Genomic DNA, 21,293 nt, shown 5'->3' on the forward strand with positions numbered 1-21,293 from the left:
GTATTTCTTCACACATTTGGTTAGCCATATGCCTCTCATGACAATTCAAGCTTAAAACATGCTTTCTTATAGGGAATGGGAACTATAATTAAGCTAAAATTTTGGACTAAATCTGTCATGCATTCTGATTTCTCACCAGGTTCTAATCTAGTTTATAAAATATTCCGAGGTGTGCAATTTAGTTCCAGATCAATTTTATGTATGTACAGAAATTCTAATGCCTAAATTGCAAAAATATATTGATCTTCTCTGTTGTTGATGGTTCTATTTAGAACATTGTCTTGAAATTATTATGACTATAGGCACTTGTATGGAGTAATTTCAGTTTTTAAACTTTGCATTTGTGCTCAAATCAGTGACCATAATCTTTAAAATTTGGGTTATATATATTAATCTTAGGGATTTAAGATGCTGGTATTTCCTCCATTTAATTTTAAATTTTATCTCTAGAGGTGGTTTGCACCACGAGGGGCAGATTTGGGAGGAAGCGACTGGTGCAACACATTTGGAATTTAGGCAAGATATCTTTGTTTCTAATTGTTTGATCTTGAGTATTTCCTAAATTAATTTGTTCATTTACCCAATTATGTGTGAGATATGATACTGGAAATTAGGAATAAAAAGATGGGTAAAAGAATGTTCTGAAAGAACTCTTGGTCTGCCTAGTAATCAGAAGCATGAATACATCATCAGGGCTGAGCAGGACAGAGGGGAAGATCTTTCTAAGCAGAAGCTTTGTTAGCAAGGATATGAGTGTGGAAACAGCATAAGGAATCTCAAGCAGTTATGTCTCTAATGAGTAAAGTTTAATGCCTGTAATGGCAATAGATTATCTGGAAAAGTAGTCAACAAATGGTGCAGCAAAGGCCCTTCTTACTTGTCTTTAAGAAGTTTGATGTTTATCTGCAGTGGGAAGCAAGTCAAATGCCCCTAAGGGGCAGTAGTGATTTTGGCCAAATTGTTAGATAATATAACAATTGTTTGGATAATATACTAGCTTCAACTAAAGGTGTGACCTTGGGGCTTCCCCAAGAACAGTGAGTGTTTTTGGTGATCAAAATGTGAGCAAAAGAATATTTATTGCAGCTTTATTCATAAGAGCCCTAAACTGAAACAACCCAAACTCTATCAACAGAAAAATGTATATATTGTGTCATAACCATGTAATAGAATACATCGATAGAAAAGAACCAACTCAGCAGCGACAAGAACTAATCTAAGAGACACATTTGAGTAAAATGAGCCAGACACAAAAGAGAACATATTATATAACGCTCTTTTAATAAGTTCATAAATAATAAAACAAATTATGTTTTGATAGAAGCTGGGTTGTCTTTGGGGGAGAATATTGACTGTGAGAGGATATGAAGGATCCTACTGAGATGTTGAAAATGTTCACTCACCAATAAGTACATGTATTATATGCAAATATTCAGAAATTCATTAAGCTATACACTTAAGACATGCAAACCTTTCTCTGTGTATTTTACACCTTTATAAATTAAAAAAAAAAAACTAGTCAGTGGAACTATTAGAAGTACGGAAAAGTAGTCTTTCCATCCTTTCTAATTTTTCTTGTGTTTGAGTGCATTTGTGTCATAGTAGAATGAACATTGAATTTTGACTCAAAATTACTGGATTTGAACATAACTCATCTTACTAGCTGTCTAATTTTGTCCTAATAATTTAGCCTCTTGGAGCTTCCTTTTTATCACCTGTAAAATTGAGATAATGATAACTATTTTATAGGATGATTTTAAGGGCTAAATAAAGTACTGTTTTTTTTTTCCATGTATCCAGAAAGTAGAGTCTGAGTCTGAAGCACAGATTAAGATACCAATAATTCATATGAGAGCTGTAAGCCTAGAGTGGCAAGGGTGAGGAAGAAGTGAAACTTCATCAAAGTTTTCTAAGGATAGTTTATGCTAGTTTCCTTAATTAATTTGTTCTCTGTTATCTTGCTGAGGTGAACAATTCATTCCTCTAGTCTTCTTCTCTCAACTTTCCCTCACTTCCTTTCCTTCTTTTCCTTTCCCCTTTCCATCTCCTTCTTTTTTCAGTTTTCCTTTCTTTATTTTTTTTATTGGTACCATTACTCATAATGACCCAGAAGATGATAGAATTAGTGTTACTGGACAAAGGTCATGGGTTCTTTTACCTGAAGTGCTCAATAACCAATTCCTGAGACACTGGGGTTTCAAAGAGAGAGAGTTTATTACTAGGTGTGTAGTGGGAAAACAGATGGCCTATTGGCCCAAAAATCTGTCTCCCTGAACCTCAGCAATCCTGATAGTTTTATTAGAGGAAAAGATGGGCAGGGTTTAGGGTAATGAGCACAGTGGCTCCAGATGATGTAATTAGAGGTGATCTAATTATTGAGCATGTGTGATTAGTTGCATGCTTAGTCACAGAATGTATGTAAGAAAATGGCAGAATGAGGTATAGGTGACTTGTAGGTTAAAGTCTAAGCTACTGTGCATGTCAGATGTACCCATTTTGGTTAGATCCAGTCTTATCAAGGTTACTTTGGACTCGGGGTGGGTTAGTTCTGGGCTGACCCAAGACCCTTTATTAATAAACATTAGGGGCTGTCTTTAGTGATTACAAGACTCTGAAGTTGAAAAAATGGATAACTGAGTATCGATGAAGGTTAGTCACATGGTTTTTACAAGCACAGGGGCAGAAGATATGGGTATACAATCATTATCAGAGATCAGGGTTGCTGGATTACAATTTAAAGACTTCAGTAATTTCCCTCTGTCTACTCCAATATTCCAGAAAGCAAAAAGGAATATCTATGTAATGATTCAGTAATCAAAATCATCCCTTAAATCCTGATTTCTGGGTTGCATTAGGATTACTCAACTGTTTTACTCCACATTATATATATAATTTACTCAGAATTACAATACTGTTGTTGCCAGATTTGAGTTCCTAGGTTCTTGGCCATGCTGCAATAAAGAACTCAAGGATACAGCGCAGATAGAGCAAGCAGGTAGAAAATGTATTTAGTACACAGGTAGTGAGGGAGCATAAGGGCACACACACAAGAGGATGAAAGCAAGAAGCAAAAGGCCCTGGCACTGTGGGGCAATCTGCTCCTGTAATATTTTGTTCTTTTCGTGATTTTTTATTAACTATTTTATTACCTCATCTTTATCTTCCTTCATTGATGCTTCATCATCGATGACTCTAGATAGGGTTGGTTGGTCCCAGCTGCAGTTTATTGTGGTTCTTCTCAGAGATATCTTTTTCCTCACAGCCTGACCTTATCTTCAAATTTGTCCTTTGTTCATCAGCCAGCCACCACCCTAATTCTAACCCTGCCTCACTAATATTAACACCACCAATATACTTACTGAAAATGGTTAAAAATTGTTTTGTACTTATTCTCTTCATTTTCCAATTTTTAAAAATAGTTTTACTATGTTTACATTATTAAAGCATATAGCTTTCACATATTTGATTTTCTCTACTTAAAATACTAGTTGGTCTTAGTTAAAAATGTAACTATGCATTTAATGGTCACCATCAGTCTGTATGTCAGTTTCTCTGTAGTTATTCTGGTTGTCTAAAGCCATCCTCTCATAGATTTCTCAGAAAAGGATCAATGGAACAGCATTCCTAAAGAGTTTTTGTGTATTGATGCCAGGTAAGTTTATACTAAAAAATTCATTTTGTTTACTATATAATTCTAAGTGCCCTTCTCACGTAGGGCACTATCCTGTTTTCTTTCCTTCAGTAGAATAAATTTTACTTTATTTCTTCCGGCATAAAGCATTGTGTCAAAACATCTAATAATAACAAAATATTTTCCCCTTCTCCTTTTATTATTTACTTGCTCTTTTCACCGTAATACCCAAAGATTTGTGTATTTTTCTTTAAAGTCCAGTAATTTAACTAGACTTTAAATTTGGTGTTTGAGAATCTCAGGTTTGGAGTACAATCTTTTAATATGTAGTTTCAAATTTGTTTTTATTTACATTTCTGGGGAAAGTTTTCGGCATTTTTCCTGTCCCTGGTTTTGTTATCTTCTTCAGGATTTCCTATTATATGTTTTTTGGATTGTCTCTATCTTCAATAATCATTGCTTTCTCTTAATCTTATTTATCTCTTTCTTCATTTCTTTTGCTCTTTTATTTATAAGACATTATCTGCTATGTTTAAAGGTCTTGTATTATTCCTAGTTTACTATTCATTTCTGAATGATTTTCTTTTATTTTGAATTCTTCCAAGTTCTGATGCCTCATTTCTCTTTTTTTCTGACTCAGATTTATGTTGCTATTTTTCATGGCTTTTATAATTATTTTAATGCCTTTTCACTATTTTTGATACAATGCATTAAAGTTTCAATTTGTCATTATTTTATTTTTACATTTACATTATTTTCATTATAGGATATTACTTAACTTTTTAATCTTTTTTCTCATAATAACTGTACAGAATTCACCACGATCTTTTTAGATTTTTTTTTTGGTAAAATTAGATTTTTTACTTTTTAGAAAAAGATGTGATTTAGCATACTTTTCTAACTTCATGGAACTCTCTTCTATCTTTTTTTTAATTATAAAAATACAAGGTTTAAAAACATGGGAATTGTTTTGTGAGATTTCCTGGTGCTATTTCCCCTCTCCAATTATATTCTTAACCTTTTTCTTTGACTCTTTTGCATCTTCCCTGAATGACATTTATTCCATTCCCCACAATTCCTTCTCATGTAGGGCACTATCCTGGAAAACAGTCCAGGCTGGTCAGTTTGGAGAGTTCTTAGAATAAAGAGTGCAGTGCTGGGCTGTCAAAGAAAAGTTACCCAAGAAAATGGAATAAGAGAAATAAAACTAGAGAGAATAGAAAAGCAGTAGCTTCTTAACATAAAGGGCATTCTGTAAAGGACAGAGCAGTTGTAGCTAGTAACATCTGGTCAAGGAAAGGTGTCTGGGAATATTAATGCTTGCTTAATATGCGGACTTCATAGGATAAATAGGCATCTATCCTGCTAAAACCCACAAACCATGTGATTGTTTTTTGTTTTACATGGCAATATGAGTAGGAATATTAGCAAGAAGTTGTGCTTCTATAGAAAGCTACATATTTTTAAAAACACCTATTCATAGAAGAAAGAGAACAGGTAAGCTTGAGTGAGCAGAAACAACTGTACTGACACTTATTAATGTATATATTGGGCTAATGCATATATTGTATATATTAATGTAATATATTTGGTACTCTTTATTTGATTAGATAACATAGAAATATATACTGAACACTTAAAAAATATTATCTTTCAATTCAAATCTGTGCCAGATGAAAAATAATTATGGATGCACACAGTTAAAATAATGGTTATTACATTGACTATTAAATACCATGAACTCTATCCTTTGATATAATTTTTAAGAGAAGTTTGGCTTTACAGAAAAATCATACAGAAACACAGGGTTCTCATATGCCCCACCCCTACTATTAACAGCTTAGATTACCTTTTTTAAAACTGATGAAAGAATATTATTATAATTGTACCATGACCTATAGTCCATAGTTTAGATTAGGGTTTATTGTTTTCATTGAACAGTCCTGTACTTTTCTTTTTCCTTCCTTGCTTTTTGTTTTATTATTAGAGAAATTGTAGGTTTACAGAACAATAATACATAAAATACAGGGTTTCCATATACCATCCTATTATTAACACTTTGCATTTGTGTGATACATTTGTTACTATTGATGAAAGTACATTTTTATAACTGTACTATTAACTATAGCCTATGGTTTAATTTATGGTTCACTGTGTTGTACAGTTCCATGGAAACTTAAAAAAAATGTTCTAGCACCATATATGCAATATTTTTCCATTTAACCACATTTATTTACACACACACACACACACACACACATTTTATTATGTTTTCAATGTTGTGTTACTATCATCACTATCCATTAAGAAAAGTTTTCTATCACTCTAAATAGAAATTCTATACCAATTAAACATTAACTCTCATTCCCTATCCCTACCCCAGGCCCTGGTGATTTGTATTCTAGTTTCTGACTCTATGAATTTGCATATCTTAATTAACTTGTATCAGTGAGTACACAATATTTGTCCTTTTGTGTCTAGCTTATTTCACTGAACATGATGTCTTCAAGTTGCATTCATTATTATCACATGTATGAAATTTCATTATTTTTTATAGCTGGTTAATATCCTACTGCTTTTATATACCTGCATTTGTTTATCTATTCATCAGTTGATGGAAACTTGGTTGCTTCCATCTTTACACAATTGTGGAAAATGTTGCTATAAATATTAGTGTTTATAAAAAATATATATTTTTTATTGTTTGAGTCCCTGCTTTCAACCTTTGAATATATACTTAGAATTGGGATTTTCAGGTCCTAAGGTAATTTTATACTTAGCTTTCTGAAGAACTATCAAACTACTTTCCACAGCAGCTACACCATATTACATTCCCACCAGCTATGATGAGTGTTCCTATTTCTCCACATCTTCTCCAACATTTATTTTCCATTTTTTTAAAGAGTAGCCACTCTAATGCATGAGAAATGGCATCTTATAGTGGTTTTGATTTGCACATCCCTAATGGCTAATGATGTTGTGCATCTTTTTAAGTGCTTTTTGGACATCTGATTTCTTCTTTGGAGAAGTATCTATTCAAGACCTTTACCCATTTTTAAATTGGGTTTTTTTTTCTTTATGCTGCTTTGATGCATTGTCCTGAGCCTATGTTTGCTAAAGTCTCCAGGAATTCCCCATTTAGGGTCCACATGAGTTGGAGCTGGAAGGGCATCCCACCCCCACTCCCTTTGGACCAGAACTTCCTCCCCTTCTTTGGTGCTCTTTTGAATACCTTAATGCCTTAATAGGGGTAGTTTTTTGCCCTAAGCAGTTTTAACTTAATTGTTTCTCACATTCTTTCAGCTGTCTGCAAGCCACTTTGCCCCAGGGTGATTGGAACAAAGGCTTCCCTCAGAGCTGGTGTCCTTGAACTGAAGTAACTGATGGAAGGTAGAGATCTGGGATGAGACAACATCCCTGGAGTTTGGAGGGCTGTTTCTTTATGTCCCACCCTGGCAGCAGCAAACTGAATTAGGGGCTAGAGCTCCAGGCCCCACTGCTGCTTGCCATGATGCTGGGGGAGGAGGATGGTAGCCACTGCAGGGAGGGTGAAACTCACCAGTCTTATTGCAGCTCACCATCCTCTACCTCCTGCTCTTCCCTGGCTGCTGCTCATTATCCTTCTAGACAGCAGAGTTTCAAAGTAGGTGATTCAGATAGGTCTTGCCAGTTCAATAGTTCTTTGGTAGAAGGACAGATTCCTGGATCTTCCTGTTCTTTCATCTTCCCACAGCATGATTTCTTCCTTTGTCTCTTGGTCATACTGAACAGCCTCTGCTCTCTCTATGTATCTTCACTCTCCAATTTTCTATCACACAGGCTTTTCTAGGCAAGATATTTTAAATAAAAATTTAAGAATGATGGAGATTAATTAAAATACTAAAAATGTAACAACTTAAATGTCAGACATCATTTAAATAATCATTTGTTGCCCATACCCCAATACAGAAAATATCTCACTGCAGTAGGCCATCTCAGGCTTTCTCCCAATGCAGGTTGATGCAGCCTTTTTTTCTTTCTTTCCATAGAATTTGCACCCATCTCTTGTGTACCAATAAACTTGTCCTGTGTACCATAAACTTTGGCTATTATGCATATAAATTAAGAGTAATTTAGATAACATCCTTCCTCTCCATTCCTATCAGGACTACACAGGGACTTCCCTTTGATAATTTAAAGGGTTACTGAGATAATGTCAATCTCCGCTAGAGCTTCCCCTTCTAACAACTGCATTTTAAGTAGAAGAGGGAGGGGGTTTGTAGTGGTGGAAATCTATTCTGTTCCTTCCTAGAGCAAAATCCACATGTGGAGCATTTGTTTCCCTTTTATCTACCAACGGTCCGATTAAGGGAGTTTCATTCTAAAAGGAAAGTGAAGGAGTGTAGAAGAAAATGCTCAAAAAGAAGGAATGGATAGACCTCAATGGATCAAGGCAAGCTTCATTAGAGAGCTTGAGAGGGATAGCCCCAGAGCAATCAAACCCAGAGGACTGACTGAACCAAGAGTTTGCTAAGGGGAGGGAGAGTGGCATATTTATAGAGCCGGGCTTGCTGAAATCAACAAAAGAACAGTATCCTTGTGGTTAGATGTCTATGGTTAAATGTTTGGTATGTTTTGGAAATTGTTTGGAATAGGCAGGTGGGGCTCTCTAGTTCACCAAGGTGGGTGAAGTTCAACCAGGTGCAAAAGGTTAAGGTCAGTTTTGACAGGTCAGGTCAGTTTTCTGTAAGTTCCCTCATTCCAGACTCTGGAGGAGTATAAGAAGGGAGCAGGGCAACATTGTTGCATCTGGCTGCTTCCTGCTGATCGGGGGTCATCATGGGGGGAGGTCCTTGGCAACATGGAGGAGGAACATGGCTTTCCCATGATCTTGAGTTGTGGCTCAAGACATGGTGGTGATTCATCCAGCAATTTTTTTTTTTTGCAGGAGATTACTAAAACAGGGAAGGAAAGAGAAAATTAATATAAGACATATGAGGGGAGTTATAAGGGGTGTGAACCAAGAGGGAAGATTACCTAGGGCCCATAAGGAGCTAGGTGAGGCTTGATTCCTGATTTTAGTAGCTAGGTCTCTAAGGTGTTTGGCTCCATTTTGGACTAACTGGGATTGGTTAGTATAACAACAGCACTGTCCTTGGAGTAATGCACCGATGCCTCCATGTGCAGCTGTTAAGAAGAAATGTCCAATCTAAGGCATTCAGGGAAAGATGCCTTGGTTCAAGTAGGCCAATGAAGTTCAAGGCTTCTCTCTCAAGTGAGAAGGCACATGGCAAACACAGTCAGGGTTTCTTTCTCATCTGGAAAGGCATGTGGCGAACATGGCATCGTCTGCTAGCTTTCTCTCCTGGCTTCCCTTCACAAACCTCCCCAGGAGGCATTTTCTTTCTTCATTTCCAAAGGTCGCTGACTAGTGGACTCTGCTTCTTGTGGCTCTGCTCTCTCTGAATTGCTCTCATTCTCCAAAATGTTTCCTCTCTCATAGGATTCCAGTAAACTAATTAAGACCCACCCAAATGGGTGGAGACATGTCATCATCACCTAATCCAGCTTAACAACCACTCTTGACTAAATCACATCATCCAGGGAGATGATCTGATTACAGTTTCAAACATACCTCATTGAATAGGGATTATTCTACCTTTATGAAATGGGATTTTGATTGAAACATGGCTTTTCTAGGGGGCATATTCCTTTCAAACCAGCACAGTAAAGCTGTGTAATGACACACCTAGTCCTGCTGTTCTTGTACTTACTCCAGAGAGGATCCCAAGTGTTCTTAGTAGGGGGATAGCTCTTTTGATTTTGGGGGGGGGGGTGTTTTGGATCAGGTTTGTGGGAATAGGGGTGTTGGGGGGAATTAGGTTTATTTGGGGTGATAGGAAGGCTGGTGTGCATGTTCCCATCCAGTTGGTGGGGAGACACAGGAAGACATTTGAACCACATACCCAGAAGAGTCCAGACTTGTAGGCCATGCAGGGGAGCAAATTAATGCTGGAAACTGGGAAGACTTTAACTGCTCCTTGGCATTTTGTGTTTTTCTTGGTGTGCCAGAAGGAGATTGGAATGTCCAAGGGCCACGGCTGTAAGGGGCTGAAACTTTGTTAGGGCTGTAACATTTGGAGGGGTTTCTTGTTGCAACATTAAGGTGTTAAGGTTGACAAAATACCAAAGGTATTTTCATGAGTCAGGAGTCTCTGGCAAGTCTGGGGTGAATTTGGGGAGTGTGGGGTGTGGGGATTTGGGTTTGGCTAAGGGCGGTCTTTAAGCCTGTTATATCAGGGTGATGTCCTCTGCCCTGACTGTAATAGTTTCCAGGTTTGGTAGTTTCATTGAGTAGGGTGGGGGGGAATGGACAGGGGTCAGAAGGTGAGACGTGAGAAACCAGGAAATTAGAGGTTAGAGGCCCTTAAGGGTAGAAGGAGAGAGAGGGTATGACAGAATCAATGTTTTGGAGCTTAATAAGGATGGGGGAATGATGAGAAACAATTTGAGGATGGTCTGTGTCCCAAATGGCAGGGTTGATGTGGGGGTCAGATGGGTTGAGGGGGCCTATGGGGCCTAGAGGCTTGGGGAGCAGGGAGCCAGTCTAGGATTGTTTTCCTGGTTCTGCTGTTTGGAGTAAAAAGATGGCAGCTTCTTGTAGGGGTGGGATGTGAAGGGAAGCATGATGCTTATGGAGGATATCTCTTTCTAAAAGGGGAACTGGGCAAGTGGGGATGACAATGAATTAGTGGGTGAATGTGAGGTTTCTGAAGAAGCAGAGGAGGGAAGGAGATTTGTGAGGATAGTGAATGGTTCCTGATGCTCCTTCTATGGGCTGGGTTCCATTTATTGTGGGTCACTGAGTTGCCCCAGTGTCAAACATGAAGGAAATGATATGAACAGTCAATGTTCCTACTACCCTGGTCTCCCTGGGATTGCTACACTCAGTGACAAGGGCAGTGAAGTCTGGGCTCCCTCATTCCAGTAACTGCAGGAAAGGGTGTTTTGGTTCTGTAAGTGGGAGACCTGAAAAACAGGGTGTCTGTCCCTGAGGGCACTCCACTTTCCAATGTTCCCATTGTCCATAACTGGAGCATGGCTTGGAGGGAGGTTTAGGGTTTGGGTAGGCTTTTGCCCAGTGCCCCTGGTTGCCACAGCAGAAGCAGGGCCCAGATGAGTCTGTGGTTTTTTGTTCCAGGCAGATGGGAGGCCGGGGTGTGGGGCCATGTCGAAGACCCTGTAGGGCCATGGTTAAGAGCTGGTATTTGGCCTTGAGAGTTTTCTCTCTTTCCCCCCTTGCTTCCTCGTCACCATTGTTAAACACCCAGAAGGCTACATGGAGGAGTTCCTGTTGTGGAATCTGTGGGCCTTGTTCAAGCTTCTGCAGCTTTCTTCAGATGTCAGGGGCAGATTGGCTGATAAACTGTACATGTAAGAAGAGGCGCCGTCTGATGTGTTGAGGTCCAGATTAGTGTATTTTGTTACAGCCTTGGTTAGTCTGGCCATAAAGAGGGGAAGGTTTCTTTTGGCTTTTGGGTAATTTCCTGGATTTTTTTTTGTAATTTACCTGGGTATGGGTGTTCTTGAGCATCCCTTCAAGTAAACAGGCTATCATGTGGTCCCTATTCTGAATTCTGGGGTCCCTGGGTTGCAATGTCCAATCTGGCTCACTGGTGGGGAGGCCAGATCTGCAACTGGGTGAAGGTTTCTATTTTCACCATGGAGGCAGTTTGCATATTCTCAGGAGGATTGCCAAATGAGGTTCCATTCATCTGGGGTTAAGTTGGATGTGAAGATGTAATAAAGATCTGACCATATAAGGAGGTAAGCCTGAGTAAGGCGAATGAATCCTTTGTGATATTTAGTAGGATTCTCAGAGGAGACTAATTTTTCCTCAATTTGAGACATATCTGCCATTGAGAAGGGGACATGAACCTGAATTGGTCCCTCCACTCCCACCACCTCTCAGAGGGGAAACACTTGGTGAGGTCGGTTTGGGTCCAATGTATATTTAGAACATATGTAAAGGGGGGGGCAGGGCTATCTGGGGTGTTGAAGCTGGAGGTTCAATGGAGGTATCCAGCAGGGGAATAGGAGGGGATGGGTTAGGGTTTTGGGGAGGGGGTCAGTATGGAGGGTGTCATCAGTAGGCTCTGGGTTGGTGAAGGTGGGGGTGGGGGTGGGGAAGTGTTTTCTCAGTACAGCGGTGGGGGTATCAGCCAGGAGTTGTTGGAGTAGAGAGCATGATTTACAAAGGGAAGGTCTGGAGTGAAGATAGAAAAAAGTCTGGAGATACGGTACCTCAGACCACTTGCCATTTCAATGGAGGAAGGAGTCTAGTTCGTTTAGAATGACACAGTCAAAAGTTCCAAATTCTGGCCATCAATATTGATTGTTCAAATTGTATTGCAGCTAGGTTTGGGTTGAGAGTCAGAGGAATTTATTGACCTTTAAATCAGGCATTAATCTTAATGTTTTTAGATTTTTTATGACACAAGCTAGAAGAGAGTCTGCTGGGATGGAGGTCCTGGTCCCCATTTTGAGAAGAGATTTTGGAAGGAAGGTGTCATGGTCAGGTTCATGTGTCAACTTGGCCAAGTGGTGGTACCTGTTTGTCTGGTTGGGTAAGTGCTGGCCTGTCTGTTGCGATGAGGGCATCTCATAGAATTAGATCATGCTCATGTCAGCTGCATCCACAGCTGATTCCATTTGTAATCAGCTAAAGTGGAGTGTCTTCTGCAATGAGTGATGCTTAGTCTACTCACTGGAAGCCTTTTAAGGAGGATTCAGAAGAGACAGGCTCTCTTCCTGCTTTGGTTGGTGAGCCTCTCCTGTGGAGTTTGTCCAGACCTTCCATTGGAATCGTCAGCTTCACAGCCTGCCGTGCGGATTTTGGACACTTATAAATGCGACACTTTTATAAATGCGACACTTTTATAAATGAGACAGTTTTATAAATTTTATATTTGTAAATTTGTTGATTCTGTTTCTCTAGAGAACCCAAACTAACACAGAAGGCTAAAACTCTGAGAGGCCAAAAGGCTGGGACTTTCAACACCAGGCAGGGCATCCCCTATCTGGTGGGGAGCCAGAACAGAATCCTTATCAGATGGGGAAGGCATCCCCTACTGCAGCCAGCTGAGGGGACCGCGAGGATCCATGTTGGAAGAGAGAGAGAGAGAGAGAGAGAGAGAGAGAAAGAGGGAGGGAGGGAGGGAGGGAGGGAGGGAGGGAGGGAGGGAGAGAGAGAGAGAGAGAGAGAGAGAGAGAGAGAAAAAGAGAGAGAGAGAGAGAGAGAGAGAGAAAAGAGCCCACAGGGTGCCTTTGTGGGGAGAGAGTAATAGGAAGAGACTCACCCACTAGCAATATCTGAGGGTGATTTTAATCAGTCAGTGGTGGATGCAGTGGCTGAAATGATGAGGGTTCCCTGATATGGAGATTTTAGTGAGAGAGCAGAGGGCTAAAGATTGCTCAGGCTCAGGATGTGCTGAGAGGACCAGTAAAAACCACTGGGGTCCTTACATTGCTCATGTGGCAATGAAGCTATAAAAGTCATGCTCTCCTAAGAGAGGGCAGCTTTAGGTCACTTTCCAGTGGCCGTTTTGCTTGTAGTGAACTTGGAGGGTCACTTGGGTCCTGTGGTGCCAGGAGCCAAAAAATGATAGAAAAGAAATGGAGGGTTTAAAGGGGAAGTGTTCAAATGGAGGGGAAAAGAGCCAGGGACTGGGGGTGGGTCCCTGCCTTAGTGGTCTCCCAGGTTTTGGCACCATTATGAAAGGAAAGTGAAGGAGTGTAGAGGAGAAGAATGCTTGAAAAGAAGGAATGGATAGACCTCAACTGATCAAGGCAAGCTTTATTAGAGAGCTTGAGAGGGATCAAGCCTGGAGGACTGACTGAACTAAGAACCGTGCTAAGGGGAGGGAGAGTGGCATATTTATAGAACAGGGCTTGTTGAAACCAACAAAAAAACAATATCCTTGTGGTTAGATGTCTGTGATTAAACATTTGGTATATTTTGGAAATTGTTTGGAATAGGCAGGTGGGGCTCTCTAGTTTGCCAAGGTGGTGAAGTTCAACCAGGCATGAAAGGTTAGGTCAGTTTCGACAGGTCAGGTCAGTTTCCTGTTTTCTGTTAGTTCTATCACATTCCAGTCCCTAATGCCAATTTTAGGAAGATGGAACATTCTATCAATTTTATTCTAATGATCTTGAAATATTTTTATATTCATTGCTTTCACATTCTATGCAATAAATATTGTTTCTCCATCTGGTAAATTTTAATATTATAGCATATTTTAAGTAGAAGGATAAAGCAAATATAATATATCAAGAAAATGAAATTTCTGGTTATTTGAATCTACCTTTTTAGCCAGGTTTTATTTCTTATTTCGATTTCCTATTCTTTTGTTTTTTTACTTTATTAAATCTATGTAAAATATAAATATGATCTTTTTTATTTGAGAAATAGTTGTTTCAAAAAAAAATTGTTGGAACAAAATGGGGTGGTTCAGTCCAACACTCATAATCACATAGTGAGCTGAGGTGAAAAGGGTTTATTGTAAAGAAAAGAAGAGGAGGAGGGGGTAAGGGGAAGAAGGAAGGGAGGGAGGGGTAAAGGGTAAAGGAACAATTTCTTCAAGAGCCTGAAAATGTCCACCTGCATTGTGATATGTTTCTCCTTTTATACTCTGAAGTTCACTGTCCCTTATTGGTCTTGAATTCTGCATTTGGCAACTTGTCTGATTACCTTTGGCTAGTATTTTTGCTTCCTTCTTTTTGTGCCTGTTTTGAGCTGTTTGCTCCTTTTTCATGGAGTCATATCATTCTCTGATGTGGTTTCTTGCCCTGGGCAGCATTTGACAATAGGCATGACATGTTGTGTCAAGGAGGAGGGGGGAGGGAAAGGGTCATGAGTCAGGGGACCCTGAGTTTTGGCCATTGCTGCAAGGGGAGAGGGGTTGGGGCCTGAGCTCCATCCCCTGTGACCTGTCAAAAATGAGCAGAGACATTTGTTTCCCACTGATCCATTTGGACTTTGCCTGAGTTTGCAAACCAAAGATTAAAAAACAAAACAAAACTAAACTAAAAAGCCCTGCATGATTTTTCCTGCCTTTCCCTCTCCTACACTCCAACCTTCAGAGTGTAGCACACATTTTATTGGGTCTTATCTATGTAAATTGATTATCTGGACTTCCATGCAAGTTAGTCATGTTTCTTAAAGGATTAAGGATAGTGGGAAAATAGTGTTCTTAAACTCCAATTGACTTTTCTAGAACTTTTTAAAGAGTTAATTCAATTCTCATGGTTTATTTTTAATTGTTCCTCCATTAAATCCTTACTCATTAGATGATATTATCAAACATCAATAGAAATCTATAGGATGTCAGGCCTAAACTACAGATAAATATCTTTCTTTACCAAAGAGCTTTGATAAAGACTGAATGGGGCTGAATATTTGAAATGGCTCTGTTAATGAAAAGGATTATACAAATAAGAGGTATTATCATTCATGACATTTATGAATTTTAGTTCCCACTTAAAATCTGTTTCTTGTTCTCTCTGGCATTTTCTTGGATGAGTATTTGGTTGCTTTTACTTAATAGAATCCTTTTCCCTAAAGTGAGACTCATAATGGATTCTTATTAAAATGGTATAAATGCCAATGTAAGATTCAGAGGAGGGAAATTAGTTTTAATAACTGCAGTACAGTTCAGCACTCAATCAATTTATATATCTTGAGTTGATTTCTCTTAAATATGCTGTCATTACAAGTTCCATGTAAGCCTGTTATGTTAGAATTCTATTAACATAGTAGAGCTATTTATTTCCTGAATACATGATAGATCAATCTCTCACTTCCTCAAGTCTGAACTTTTTTCTTGTTCTCTGACAGAGCATGCTAAGAATGATAATCTGGTTAAGAATCAGGGTGCAATATACCTCTTTTGGTTGTCACACAATGGATTCTTTTTTTAAATTTTTTTTATGTTACATTATATGCCAAAACACAAGATTAAGGATACATATCTACATACAAATAACCATCCTATAGCTGCTGCCTGGGTTGTATTTAGCAAGAGGCTTTAATTAATCAGATGCAGTGAATCACTATCTTTTCAAGCTTGTTTTTGGAAGGAAAGCATATGCTTGAATTTAGATTGGGGAGAAAAATGAAAACCATTTTCAGACCTGAAACCAATTCCAATTGGCTACATAGCGTGAGCTGTGCCACATGAAGTTGTGAGAAATCCACTTTTCGTGTTGAATGGAAATAGTGATTACTAATGAAAAAGTCTCTCCAGGCCTAAGCAGAAGGACTATGATGGATAAATTATCAAAGGAGATTTTTGGAGCTGATTTCTGACTGGTCAGTTTTAGGAAGTTTAGGCAAAAAATGTCTGTCTGGGGCAACAGTGGCTCACTGGCAGAATTCTTGCCTGCCATGCTGGAAACCTGGATTCAATTCCTAGAGCCTACTCATGTCAAAAAGAAAAAAGTCTGTCTGCTCAAGAAAAGGGAAATAAATTCTCCCTTTTCTGGGTCATATGAAATTGATTCTTTTCTATATTTTAAGGAAAGTTTATCTTCTCTTGTGGGTATAAAGGAAGTTTATGAATACTTCCCAACTTTGTGAACACAAAGGGTCTGTGCTTAGTGTAGAGATTAAAAAAATAATGATGGGTAGCTAACAAAAACAAATGCTTTCCATGTTTCATGCCATGTGCCTCCCACTGATTAACTCATTTAATTCTCACAGCAATTCTATGGTGAAGACGTTGAGGCATGGGGATCTTTAGTAATTTTCAAAAAGTTACACAGATAGGAGTAAGGAAATCAGGGTACAATCTCAGGAAGTCTGGTTCCCCTTCACGTCACTGCTACTCTGTTTTACGAAAGTGAAAATTCATGAGAAAAATAATGCAATTGAGAAGGAATTTTGGTTGTTTCTGTTACAAGTAACTTTTCTTTAAAGAACAACTGAAATTATGACCAATAACACTATACTTTTGTCTAATATCAGGCAGATCAAGTACATATACCATAACATCTTCGAGACAGTGAGATATTGGCAAATCTCTAGGAACTTTACATAACTTTTTAAATGTTTGTAATAATATCATTTTACCTATACAAATGTAATCAGCAGGAAGTCAGAAAATCCTATTTAATTTGACAACACTTGCTATGCAACCCATAATGTATCAAATATGCCTAATTCTTTCAGCACCTCTTTTTACAAGATAGAAAAGGAGATCCTTTGTGATCTTCCAAAGGCCCTCTGGAGACTCCTGAGGAGTGTTTGTGATCATTGAGATGTCATTTGGGGTTTGATTTTGAGAAAACAAAACAAAAATATATCAGATTTGAATTTTGTTAAATGGGTAGCTGTCAAACAGTATTTGGCTCCTTATTTAATCGAAGTGACAATAGAAGATTTAAAAAGTAAATAGTGTTAACATATTATCAAAAAAACAACTTAAGTTCTCTCAGAAGTGATATTCATTCTTCTATAATATTGAGCCAGTAAATGATAATAAGGTCAATTTAAAGCATAAGAAATTATTCTGCTAATGTAAAAATTCTCTGCCTTTTAGGCAGATTATTCAAATGTTAAGATAAACTTTGTACAAGTTCTTACTGAGAGCAGACCAACAGTCTAAAAAAGTTTGGGTTTTGCCGTTTTAACAGAGAAACAACCAAATCCTAACTTCGCATGTAGATACCATCTGATAAAACTATTAAAAATCTTATAAACCTATTGAATTTTAGTCAGTTTCGACCATGACAGATACAATTCCTTTTCCACGAACATTCTACAACTTTCTATATCCATTTAAGTTTTGCCCTACGCATTACTGCTTCTCATTCTGTGCAGCTAACCATTTTACTTTAGGACAAAATTACTCTTTTCCTTTCAAAAAACACATCCTGCATATATAACACATATTTAAGTTACCAAGAAGATCTTGGAAATAGTTTTCAAGCCAACAACCTACAAAATGCAATTATTCTTCAAATGAAGTTTCTCGGAATAATAACTCAATCTGGTTAAATACAAATGTACATTTTTCACCATCTTAAAGATCTAGTAGTTATAATGCTAGCTGATTTTCTCAGTAGACCCATATAAGTTTAGGAAGACCATACCCAAGTAGAATAAAGTTGTTTGCTTGTATTATACTTAATGTTGATAACTCAGAAAGCATAGTGTTTTATTTGACTAACGATATTAAATTGGGTTGTAAAACTGAATTATGCAAACCTGAACATTTTTTACACATACGGGTTTAATTCTACATGTATTCTTTTTTTTCATTTAGAAATATTAGGAGTTTGGCCTCCTTAATTTCTAGGACTTTAGGAGGTTAATTTATACATACAATGCCTGTCTTTCTTCAAGCTAATTTGAGTTGAGATTTTTAAATGAGTTTTATAAATTGGTAATATAATTGGGATGGTATAATAGGTAACAACATTGTGAGGTAGGAAAATAGCATACATAAAACATGCAGAGTGCTTCCAACTTAAATACAAATAATGTTCAGCCATGAGTCAGACATGAAAATACATAAACACCAAAAACACAGAGATACAGAACTCATTAGTTTATATAAACTGTATTTAGAGTCTTGCTATTTCTTAAGAGAGCCTGAGTACCAGTTAAAATAGGCATTCCACTTGGCCTGTTTAATTTGGAAGCCCTTTTTCTCATGCACACCTAGGAGACGAGTAAGTTTGTCAAATTAGGACAATCCTCATAATGACCATTGCACCTCTAGGCTGTCTGCTATTTTGTTAGGTAGACATAGCTTCCAGCCCCACAAGTTTTGAACAAATAGTATGCTAAGGTACCAGAGGAAGGAGATTCAAAGAGTTTAGGGTATGGGGATCTTATCTTTATTATTTCGCTTCTTACCTTGTGCATAGGACAAAGAAACCAGCAGTAACAGTAATAAAATTGTGGACTACACTAAAAGATAGGCCCAAGATTTGAGCCCTCTCATCAATAAATTGACCCATTAACCTTTGGACTAAAAACTAGTGAGATTGGAGAGCTCAAATTAAAGAAAGTGGAGCTTGAATCTGAGGGAAATTCATCCATGAACCTTGGAGACAATAAGGAGGACAGAGAACTCAAAAGGATTCAAAACAGTTGTCTTTGGCCTCTTTCTCAGTTTCCAGAGTTGTCAGCACTCATCTTCAGATCCCGTCCTCATGACCAAAAATAATAAATAAGAAACTTTTCATGCAATTTGGGATCTCACAGACTTAATGAGCAATTCATGAATTTAGCAGCATCCCATTTAGAAATCAGAAGAGAGTTCCTACACTGTGTTTTATAGGAAGTGCCCTTTGGTTGGCATCAAACTAGTCCATATTAATTCTTGTATCAATGTCTGGCTATCATTTGTTACAAAAATATATTTTTCCAAATTTGTTTACATTTTAATTGCGGTCAACATGTCTACTGTGTTTTTTTTGAGGAGAGAGTCAAGACCACTAATATAATTTTAATATATAGCAATCCACTCTTTGATCTTGGATCACAATATTTTGGCATCCACTTTTTATTGACATTTAACAATATAATCCTAATGCAATCAATATAATAGCTGCTATAATTTCTTTAAAATGTTCAAACATCCATTCTCCAAATTTCATAAGGCTTCATTTTCCAAATCTTCCAAATATGTCACCTTGACAATTTTTCTTCTAAGTAAATATCATTTTTATGAGACTACTAGGTGTGCAAGGGCTCATAGCATGCTGCAATGATTTTCTTTTCTGTTGCCATATAGGCAGCATTTAATGCAGCCATTATGTTTGGGAAATGTTTCTCACAATCCTTGTCTGCTTTCTGGGAAAGGGATAGATCTGTTTTGTCTCTTCCTCCAACTGATCAGATTTTGCCAACATTTTATTTACATTAATTTCTTCTTAGCAACATGATATACCTCATTGTTTAACCTCAGATTTCCTTTATCTTTTATGGACTGGGAATAATTAATTTTTCTATCTATCATTTGTAATAAATTTGTTATTTGCTGAAATTTGATACACTCTCAGGGGAGAAATTCCACCTTCCTTCCCTATTCCAAGATGTTATATTTCTTTCAATTTTGGAACATATTATCTAGTCCAATTACTTAGATTATATACCACTAATTCCTCTAGCATTTTGGTCATAAGTATGTTTATTTCTGATATCTCTGCATAACAGGGATTATGTAAACACCTAAAGTTCACTTTTCCATTCTCTGTTGGTATCTGTACAATTTGTATTTCTGTAGGTGCTTGATCTGCTCCAACTCCTGCCATCATGTGATATGCTGATTTCTGGATTTCTCCTTTTAAAGCTAATATTCACATTTCACATGTTCCTATTTATTCACATCTGTTATAAGTCACATATAATTTAGATCTAGTCAGATATGAGCAATATTCGGTGCCTGTCATGAGTATTAGTCTTAAAAAATTCTACACATCTATTCACTTCAGCTGGAGAGTGCTACACTGGTTTTCTCGCTGTATTCTGCCTTTAGTTTTCCTAATTTTTGTGGTGTTAAAATCTATTTGGCCTATTCTGTTTTTAGAAGGTCCTGTGATTCTTTTACCTTTCTTCTGTATTCTCGAATGTGATCCATGATTTCATATATATTTGTAATTTGAAGTTCTAAATGTGAAAGAGGTGCCATTGTATGGGCATTGTAATTTTGTTGTATTCTTTTAAAATCTTCCAATTTTACATCCATTTTCTCTATCTGGTACTGTGATATCAAGGTTCCTGTCAGTCCTCCCACTAATCTCCATTGGAATTGCAGAGGTTTCCTATTTCTGTAGTTCTTCTTAAGTGGTAAATCCATAAATAATAAGCTATATGGTTCTTGGAAGTATTTACTCAATATTGGTTCTGTCACACTTAAAAGGTATAAGTTCTTTTATTAAATTATAAGGTGTATGCTAGTATAGAGTATAAGCTATGACAGATATCTTTTGTAAGCATTTACATTCCCAGGTTCTACAAGTTGAAATAATTGATATCATCCTATAACCTGGTTGTATACTAGGGGTAATGTTCTGTATAGTAATCCTTATTCTGTATTGTTCCTCTGTTTACCAGAGATGGTTCACCTGTTTTAACCAAGTTAGGTCATAAAGTCAATGGATGCTTTTGTGAAATTTTTACATGGTTATAAGGGTTATAGTATAATATTGTATCATGCTTCCAGTGATCTAATTTTTGTCTGTGTATCCTCATGATGAATTGCTCTCCTTCCTGTGCTTAGTTTACAATTCCTTAATGTGTAGGTATCTGTTATGCATTCGTATGCATTTATGGCAAAGTGTTTTTTAGAAATCATCAATGAAAGTCTGGTGGGTAAGGTCTATTTGTAAATTATAATCTAAATTTAAAGAATTCTAATAATTAAAAAAATTGACTGTGCTTAGCACTAAGGGAAATATCCTATTTTGTTAAGCACATTATCAAACCACTCCCAGAATATTTCTGGTTTAAAGAATTCAGCTTTTATTGTGGCTAATTTAGTTTCAGATATAGTCATATTTCAATAATAGAATATATTTGAGTATTACTTATGGTATCATAGTTCCAAAGCACCTTTATTCTCATTATTTGATTATATGACAATGGAGGCATTTTCACCTGAGCCATAGGCCA

The sequence above is a fragment of the Tamandua tetradactyla genome, chromosome 10 (genome assembly GCF_023851605.1).
Source record: "Tamandua tetradactyla isolate mTamTet1 chromosome 10, mTamTet1.pri, whole genome shotgun sequence".
NCBI lineage: Eukaryota > Metazoa > Chordata > Mammalia > Pilosa > Myrmecophagidae > Tamandua > Tamandua tetradactyla.